The 10,429-nt window shown below is 33.7% G+C and overlaps 1 pseudogene; it reads left to right on the forward strand.

Annotated features, from left to right (window-relative positions):
- The first annotated feature begins 8,980 nt into the window (after positions 1 to 8,980).
- On the forward strand, positions 8,981 to 9,961 carry LOC144216790 (mesoderm-specific transcript homolog protein pseudogene; annotated as a pseudogene).
- Positions 9,962 to 10,429: the final 468 nt, after the last annotated feature.

The raw sequence follows: 10,429 nt of genomic DNA on the forward strand, positions 1-10,429 counted from the left end.
AAATAAACATTAAAATGTAAGTTATATCAAGTGACATGTGGTTTTGAAGGGAAAAATGAGGCCACGGGGCCAAGGCAAATATTCTACCTTTTAGTTATCATTCTGTTGGCTAGAAAAAATATGGAAATGTGAGGCTTTATGCAGCAACATTTTACTGCATATTCTCTAGGTTTTTTGGTTTCAAGGGACAGTTGGGGTCAAATGGGTCACATTCCATGTTCCAATTTCTGTTCTTGAGTTTTGTGGGTGATTTGAGACCTCTTATAAAATGTCAGAATGACTCACTCTACCCATTCATGGGTATAAAGAGGTCAGTCACAGTGGCAATGGTGTCACAGGTATGCCTTTATTTTTAATAGTTCCAACAGAGACTTTAGGTTTGGGAACACTAATATCAATTTGAGGAGAAATTTCTGGAGATCTGGCATAGAAACCACTCTTCTAACTCATTAAACATTTCTGTAAGCATTGATTTTCCATGTTGAATACACTTTATTTTGTTAAAATATTCAGAGTATTCTCCATCTTCTACACAAAATAAAAACTGATTCAGTATTTGATATTGGAAGTAAATTCAGAAAATATAAGTATTGGGAGTCTGAGCTAAATTGTCTGAACTGTTGGATTGGAAGGTAGGGATAATCAGATGGTAAAGAGAAAATGGGACTGTATTAATCTATGTCACATTGTGACCATGCAGTCACTTGGTGAATTTTTAAGTTCACGTGAAAGGAGATACCTATTGAAGGAAAGATTCTAGCAGTGACTCTTATGGAAGGAACGAGGAAATTAAGGTATTTATTCTAGGTATTCTAACTATTCCTGGGAATGTGAAGACATTTAGAATATCTACTGTTTGATGAGAAGGACAAAATAGGTCCCAGGAGGCAGAATAAAAAGTTATTTTATTTAAATTGTGAGATCAGTGAATATCACTTTCATATTTTTGTTTTAACTTGAACTGAGACATGAAGGATGAGAAGGAATTAACTAACTATGGTCTGAAGAGAGAAGCATTCTAGACATCAGAATATCCAATGATTTAGAGATCAGGACTAACTGGTAGGCTTTCAATAAATACTTGTTAAAGTTCTCTTTTCTCCTTTGTAGACTAACTTACTTTGTATAGATTTATCCATCATAAATTTACTTTTGAGAATTCCTGGAAATGTTCTTCAATATTTTATTCTATTTTTTCCTGAAAATGTGATATTTTAGATACATATAAAGATAAAAGGAAAGAGCAAAAAGTACTCCATGGTTTATAAAGATGAAGAAAGAGGACAATATGATAAATTTGTCTTCGTCTTCAACTGTAGAAATATAAGGTCCTATACACTGAAAATTGTCTAAAATATATGGTTGCTTTTACCACAATTGTCTCAGAGGTTTTAGAAGCAAAATGTAATTGAATAATTGCCTATATGCCATTGCCAAGTAAAATTAATATGAAAGCAAGACTTATGAAAATTGCATCATGTTAGACTTTGAAGTAACTATATAAAATACGGTATTTAGAAAGAAACTCAGTTTTTGTATATTTCAGGAGAAATATAGGTATTATGCTAGGACTCTAAAGTTGATGACTTTAGAGAGAATGAAGTGTCTTCAAAGCAAAAGTGAGTTTCAGTTATTATAGGGCAGTGATCCTGTTTTCTTATTGCCACAGTTCTCAATATATGTATTTGAAATAATAATAATTTAATTAACTAATATCTTAATATGAGTGTGAAAAACACATAAATAACTCTATGTAACTTCCCAGGTAGCTTCATTAAATAATCAATCTTTAACAAACATTCACTGAACATGGAAGTAAAGACATCTCACTGACCATTGTTTCAAACATGACAGAGTTATATAAATGCATTTAAGTTTTAAATACATTTGCTAAGTAGTCTTCATGCCCAATGCAGGGCTTGAGTCAAGACCTTGAGATAAAGACCTAAGATTGAGTTGGCTCTCCACTGCCTGAGCAACCCAGGCACCCTAATTTTTAAATACATTTAAGTTTATAATTAAGAATATGATGCCTACCAAAAAGACTTATAACAATAATGATTATTCTTACAATAAGAGTCAGTGAAAAGGAAAGGGATTTTGAGAGGGAGACCAAAATTAGGCACACCTCAGTCCCAATGATAATGTACTTAATATAAACGATAGAGAAAACATGATTGAATAAACCAAGGCAGGAATAACACATCATTAACTGAATTAACACATTTCCAGATAAAATTCACATAGTAGTGTGATAAAGATGGATTGGATTCCAAAATGGCCAAGGTGGAACTACTCATAATGTAGTTAAGAGGTAAGGAGAGTTAAAAGATGTTTTTTTCATGTGCTGTTTTCAAGAAAACAGAGATATCCAAGAATGAAAGCAAACATATGCTTTTAAAAAATGAATGAAAGGACACAAATTTGAATTGTCCTATGTAAATTTTATAAGAAGTTAAGCCACAGGAAAAGTAACCATGCAGATGATTATGCGAGAAAGCAGAAAAACAGAAGTTTTCCAATACAGTTAGTTACATAATAGCAACTTCACCTGAGGTATCAAGTAATGAATTATGTCTTGGAAAACAGAGACTATTTCAGAATAGCAAACCTTCAAACAAGAGGTAACTTGAAAGATGTGATCAACTATAAAAAGGTCACAAAGACAGAAACAACACAAATCTTACCAACAGAGAATATTCTAAGAACAGAAGATCTTGAGCCCTCTTAAAGCAAATATTCTCAGAAGGATTTATACTTTAGCTGTCAAAACTAAAATAGTGAAGTCAGCAATTACTTATCTACCTATGAGGAAAGGTCATCACAAAATAATAGAAGCAAGAATACCTTTAGATTTCTAAGGGGCAAAATTAACATATTTGGTTTATATCTGTAAGAAAAGATGTTGGAAATCTAAGTGTATAGGCAAATAAGAAATATAGGGTAAAAATAAAGCATGCCAATAGAGAATGAAGAAACTACTTAAATAATCTCTAAGCAAGCACAGGAGTGTTTGATATCATACCAAAGATAGGTGTTGTGCTAAAAAAAAAACAAAACCCTAAGAAAAATGCTTAATCTATTTTAACATAAGACTGTGAACTCAGAGAATCCTATTTTCTTCCTTTTGATCATTGGTATTTAATCTCATAAAAATACATCCTAGATGGCTGGAATGTTAAGGTCAGATGATAATGTCAGGAAATGCAGATGGCACAGTTATATATTTCAAAGTTCATTATTCAAGTTTACATTTTATTTTAAGCTATATAAACTGCATCTAAACTATATGCCCAAATCGACATAATAGTGTTATTATTGAAAAAAAATGAATTAAAGAAATTTGTTCTATTGAAATTAACTGAATTTTTAGTTTCCCACATCTTTACCAACTTGCTAAATGCCTAAATAATGTTTCCTTTGGCATGCATGTGTCCAGAAAGCTGACTTCATGAAACACATGGCAAATATCCTAAATTGTTGGCAGCCATTCTAATATTATATTGATTTAAAATCAAGTAGATTAACACACTGTAACACAAATACATACTATAACAAAATGTACAAATATATTTTTAATGTTCAATGCCTCTGCTAAAAGTACAATTGCATAATACAGATTTATAGTCAAAGATGGACCTAATTAACCAATATACCAAAGATATTATTTTAAAACAGGAAATTTATCAATAATGATGTGCACTTTGGTGGGGGCATTCTATCTTGGAAAAATAGTAAAGCTTATTTGGTATATATTTTGGCATTTTTATATAGTACCTATTGAATGTTCCCTCAAGTATTTCAAGGATATATTTGAAGATGTAAGTAGTATTTTGAGCTATCCTGATTTTGGGAAATAATGTATCCAGAAAGAAAAGGATAAAAAGGTAGGTCTTAAAATGATTTATTTATTTATTTAAAATCAGAAATGTCTTATTCTAGCAACACTTAAGTAATATATTATATGGATATTGCTAAAAACTACACAGTGAGTAATATTATGTTGTTATATAAGTAGAATGAAAGTCATATTATCCATTCTAATGGCAGTATTATATAAAATGTAAGACCAAGATATGAAAATGTGTCCCCTAAAAATGCATGAAAATTACCTTTTAGAGAAAAGCATTAGAAAATTTTATTTCAAATATTAAATATTAGTACAGGATTATTGATGTCAATATACTTCTTATAGGCAATATCAATTGCATGGATAAAATACAATTCCTTAAGAAGCATATATAGTGTCATTGTATCTGAATAAATTGCTTTTAATAGTTGACTTATAGAAAAAGATCTAAAATATCTACTTTTCCATTTTATATTTCTGTTCATTTATCATAGCTCTGTGTAACTAAAACCTAATTTTGACAAAATTACTAAAATATAAAATAGAGAAATTTGCCTCAGCTTGAGTCTGGGAGTAACGCTATATTTATTTAAATATATGTATAAATATACATTTGTTTTTATATGAATGTAAAATATTAGGCAGTAACAGGTGCAAAGAATAAGAGAAGTAAAATTAAAAAATAAAGAAAGACATTTCACACTCACACAGAAGCCCAGGGCAGTTACGGCAGCTAGGCTGTGTCTGTTCCACACTGCTTCTAGCTTTCTCCTCCACACTGAAGGTGTGGCCTCTATCTTCATGCTCTATGATAAGAGCGCAGCCCATCAAATCAAAATGTATAAAGAAATCACATTAATTTAAAATGTCTTACAGAATCCAATTAAAATATAGATATTGTCAAAATAAATAAAAATGCAAACTCCAACTGTATGTGTATAAGAAACCTAATTTTAATATAAAAGCACAAATATATTATAATTCAAAAAAGGGGAAAAAAGACATATCATACCAGTACTAACAAAAGAAATCTGGAGTATCTGAACTGATATCAAAGCAGATTTCAGAGGGGCACCTGGGTGGCTCAGTCAGTTAAACATGATTTTGGCTCAGGTCATGATCTCACGGTTTGTGGATTTGAGCCTGTGTTGACAGCTCAGAACCTGGAGCCTGATTTGGATTCTGTGTCTCTCTGTCACTCTGTCCCTCCCTCATTTCCATTCTGGCCTTTTCTGTCTCTCAAAAAATAAATAAATGTTAAAAATTTAAAAAAAAAATAGAAGTCTAAAGTAGGTTTCAGAATAAAGACTATTAACAGGGAGAAGGGGGTCATTGCTTTCAATTAAAATTTTTTAATGTTTATTCATTTTTAAGAGAGAGAGAGAGTATGACAGGGGAGCGGTGGGGCAAACAGAGAGAGAGACACACACACAGAATCTGAGGCAGGCTCCAAGCTCTGAGCTGTCAGCACAGAGTCCGACAAGTGGCTCAAACCCATAAACTGTGAGATCATAACCTGAGCTGAAGTTGGACACCCCGAAAAGGGGGTCATTTAATAGGGATAAAGGTGTCAATTATCAGGAAGGAGTAACAATCCTAAATATTTATGCACATAATACCAGAGCTGCAAAATACATAAAGCATAAGCTGATACAAATATAAAGACAACTGACAAATGCACAATTATGGTTATAGAATTAAATTCCTTTTTAAAATAATTGATAGGACAGATAGAGAGAAAATCTTTAAGAAATCAGAAGATTTGAACATTGTCAACCAAATTAATGTCATTTATATTTCTAGAACATACATTATGAAGGGAATATATATAAGGTGGGGTGGCAGTATGTATATTCTTTTCAAGTGTATGTGAATTTTTATCAAGACAGATTATNAAAATATATTACAGTAAATATATAAATATATACAGAAATAAAAAAATCTCAATAGACTGAGAAAATCTACAGATACTAAAATGATAATATGTTAGTATAACAAATAATGTAACATAAAGTTCAACACCATGGATGAAATAGATAAATTTATTGAAAGACACAAGCTACCAAAACTTTTTGAAACAGAAAAACAACTTATGTTCTTATATATATTAGAGTAATTAAACATGAAGTTAAAACTCTTCCCATAAAGAAGTCTTCAGCTCTAGGTCAATTTATGGGGGAGACTATACCAATGCTGTATATATATTTTTCTATAAAACTGAAGAGACATGAATATTATCCAATTTATCTTACGAGTCTATCATTGTTCTGAAATAAGAATGAAGAAAACTAGAATGTAACAGTGAACTGAAGGGCAGCAATAAAGGGCTTAAAAAACACGTGAAACACTGTAACATTGTTGGACAATACATAGTATTAAGAAAATACCATAGAAACCTATGAAAATCAACGAATAACACATCAAACAGATATAAATAAGAAGCCAACAAAGATTTAAAACAACATAATACAATGTGCTCAATCCAGAAGAGGAAAATAAAAATAAAGGAACAGACAAAACAGGAAAAACATTATTGAGATGGCATATCTAAAGTAAAATATATTAATATATGCACTGAAAGTAGATGCAAATGGCATCTCAATTAAAGGTAATTGTATTAAAAGAAACTACAAACTGATAGATCTTGAGTGAAGGTACAAAATTCTTAACAAATTTTATTACCAAATTGAATCCAATAATGTACAAGTGGATAAAATACAACCAAGTGAAGTATATTGCAAGAATGCAAGGCTGATTCAACATTTTGAAATCAATAAATGTAACTCACCATACTGACAGACGAAAAATACAAAAATATATGATCATCCCCATTGTTAAAGGAAAAGAATTGTACAAATTCCAACAGCCATTCCTAATAAGTTTCACTAAAACACAACTAGCAGACAAATTCCTCAATATGATGAAGGGTGTCTTCAAAAAAGTTCACTTGATCCTGACTGGTACAGCTTCAATTAAAAGATATCATGAAAATTTAGTCTCAAAAATAATCATACTAACTATTGCAGCACAAATCTTTAGAATTAGCTGAATTATAAGGCTAAATGATATTTTACAGTTCTTTAAATCACTTTTAATCCTTTGCCTTGACAAAAAAAACTACTTATATTTTAGATATATTTCATTGTTTTAATTCAAAATTCCCTTACATTTTTACGATTTTAACAAGAGGTGTATGTTAGAGTATGAATGACTTTTTAAAATGTTACTTAAAACTAGGAGACATGTTTTCCTCTTGCTTAAGTATAAAAAAGAAAAGATGCATCCACATTTTTGTGACTATACTTATATATCATACCTATATTTGATCTTACATTGCAAAATATACTACTAATATATACTATTAATATACTAATAATGTACTATTATTCTCAACACATCAGCAGGGAACCATAAGCTTGACATCTATTTGACTGCCTCTGAGCCATTGGCCAGAATTCTATACAAGGAAAACCTCACAGTAAGAAAAAAAGGGATTACGAGGAAAGAAGCCAGAGGTTTTAGAATTTGGTAGTGATATTTTCATGATAATGTTAAACTCAAAGTCACATATCATGTTCATTTAAGGATTATAGTGTTCCACATTGGGAAGATATCTCTAATCAAAGTTCACTGAGCTAGTGTCTGAATAGATTGTATCTATTTTGCTATTTGGGCATATTTTTGGTTCTTTATATTCAGTAAAGTATGATGTACAGAATTTGAAATGAGACAAAATGAATGAATGCTCCATGGGAAATATTTAGGCTGGCACATAGAAGTAACTTAAAGATGCCTTAAATGAATGATGTTTTTAAAGAACTTCGGGAGTATAAAATATTTTTCTGTAAAGCTTATTTGTGATTATCTAAATTTGTATTTGGAAAAGGGAAAGATGTTGAAGCTTCAGTCTGCATATGGCAATTTTCCTCTACAGATGGTTTCCTTAGTAAGAGAAGAGTCAAGGTCATGTTATTGTTTAGCATTCTTACAGCAAGTATATTTTGGCTCAATATGTATCATGAATTAAAAATAATTTTATGCTAGTCCAGATGACCCAAATAAAAGAATGTTTTTTTTAAAAATTTATTAGACTGATCTCTCCAAGTGATATAAAATACTTGAGCTAAACATACTTACATCTGTCCCTCTTCCCATGTATTCTTGAAAACAAATAAGTCAAGGTGAGAAACTATTCCTTTAAACCATATTCTCAGGGGAAAACCATGGACATTAGTGAAAAATGTGTATAATTTAAAAAGACAGAGATAATGGAGTTTGAGCAATATGGACTGTTACTGAAAATGTCTGTGCCTAGTCTCAGAGTAGGATTGCTATACTGGCACTAAATATCCTCTATTAACATGATATTCTGAGCCATAGCCTTGTTTCTACAGCTCTTCTAGGATTAGAGAGATGGGACCATGTGCACCTATGGTTCAGGATAAGAGTTTAACTTAAGTTCCATAAGCCCTCCTTTCCCAGGTTATACATGCTGAGAGTCTTCTATCCACACAGCAGAATAAATTTTGTTGCCCTGGGAAGGTCAGAGCCCAAACTTCTTTTCCCAGTGTTTGTGCCAAAAATTCACAGGAAGAGAGCAAAAATCTGCCTATAAATTAATGACATTAACACAAATAAGTCATTCTGAGTACCTAAGGATTTCCATGCCTCAATTTTATTTGTTAACTGGGAATAAATGATTGAGATCAAAGTTCATTTCATGTTGTGTTTGAAAGGGCAACTCTGAGATTTAAGGGTACCCTTTAAATATTTTCTAAGATTTGCTGTAGACTGCTCTTGAAAAGGTAACACCTCCAAAGCCCCTTAGAGGAATTTAACAAAAACTGTCTCATGGCTCTTTAATGACAATTCTGTAACAACTCAGTGTTTATCAGACATTTGTTGAGTTTCTACCATACGAAAAAAGCATCTTTGTTTCTGGGAATTCAGAAATAACCATGGTGTTTTTCTCCTTTTATAAACGTAGTTTCAGAGCTGGGTATTCAGTGGCTTGGCCAGGTCTCCCCTGGTGGACAGGGGTAAGGCCCAGAAGCTCTGGCCTCAGGAAGCACATGTGCAACTGTTTCCCACAAACATGGAGTCTTGTAGGCCAGGTCTACCTGAATCAGGATGAAGGAGTGGTGGGTTCAGGTGGGTCTGTTGGCTGTGCCCCAGCTTGCGGCCTACCTGCATATCCTCCCTCCCACCCCACCTAGCTTTCTCCTGCTCTGCACTCCTAGAAGTCATCAGGCAAATTTTCACCTACAAGGAATTGCGCATCCTCTACCAAGACTCTGTGGGTGTGGTTGGATGTCCTGAGATAGTTGTGCTTTTGCGTGGCTTCCCAACATCCACCTATGATTGGTAAAAGATTTGGGAAGGTCTGACCCTAAGGTTTCATCGAGTGATTGCCCTTGATTTCTTGGGCTTTGGCTTCAGTGACAAACCAAGACCACATCACTACTCCATATTCGAGCAGGCCAGCATTGTGGAGGCTCTTTCGCGGCACCTCGGGCTCCCGAACCACAGGATCAACTTTTTGTCTCATGATTATGTAGATATCGTTGCTCAGGAGCTGCTCTATAGGTTCAAGCAGAATCGATCTGGTCGGCTTACCATAAAGTCTCTGTCAAATGGAGGTATATTTCCTGAGACTCACCGTCCTTTCCTTCTCCAAAAGCTTCTCAAAGATGGAGGTGTCCTGTCACCTATCCTCACGCGATTGATGAAATTCTTTGTATTCTCCCGAGGTCTCACTCCAGTCTTTGGGCCGTACACTTGCCCCTCTGAGAGTGAGCTGTGGGACATGGGGGCAGGGATCCGCAATAATGACGGAAACTTAGTTATCGACAGTCTCTTACAGTACATCAACCGATGAAGACATTTAGAAGGCACTGGGTGGGAGCTCTTGCTTCTGTAACTATTCCCATTCATTTTATCTATGGTCCACTGGATCCCATTGACCCCTATCCAGAGTTGTTGGAGCTGTACAGGAAAATGCTGCCGCGGTCCACAGTGTTGATTCTGGATGACCACATTAGCCACTATCCACAGCTAGAGGATCCCATGGGCTTCTTGAATGCACATATGGACTTCATCAACTCCTTCTGAGCAGGAAAGAGTAGCTTCCCTGTATTACCTCCCCTACTCCTTACCTGTTGTGTATTCCACTTAGGAAGAGATGCCCAAAAGAGGTCCTAGCCACCAAACACTATTCTCTCACAAAAGTCCACCTGACTCACTTGTTATCAGCATACAGTCACAAGCCCACAGAAGCTCTGGCTAAGGATGTCCTTAACAGTCCATCTCCCACTCTTCTAGCATCTGAGCAAGTGTACAGACTTGCCTTTGTCTTTGTGCTATTAGAAAATCCTGAGATTACTACTCACAGACTCAGAAAGACAGGCATTTAAAAAATCTTTTTAGCAATTTTGTTGACTTTTCTGAAATATTTAGAAATGCTAATTTCTGGCCCATCCTCAGTTGGAATCCTATGGTAAAGAAAGAGGCGAGGGTATCTCCTTATCTGTCCTGAAATGGCTGTAAGGGTACATGCTTTTGTAAGTTCTCTAAGCAACA

The sequence above is a fragment of the Crocuta crocuta genome, unplaced genomic scaffold, assembly GCF_008692635.1.
Source record: "Crocuta crocuta isolate KB4526 unplaced genomic scaffold, BGI_CrCroc_1.0 scaffold449, whole genome shotgun sequence".
NCBI lineage: Eukaryota > Metazoa > Chordata > Mammalia > Carnivora > Hyaenidae > Crocuta > Crocuta crocuta.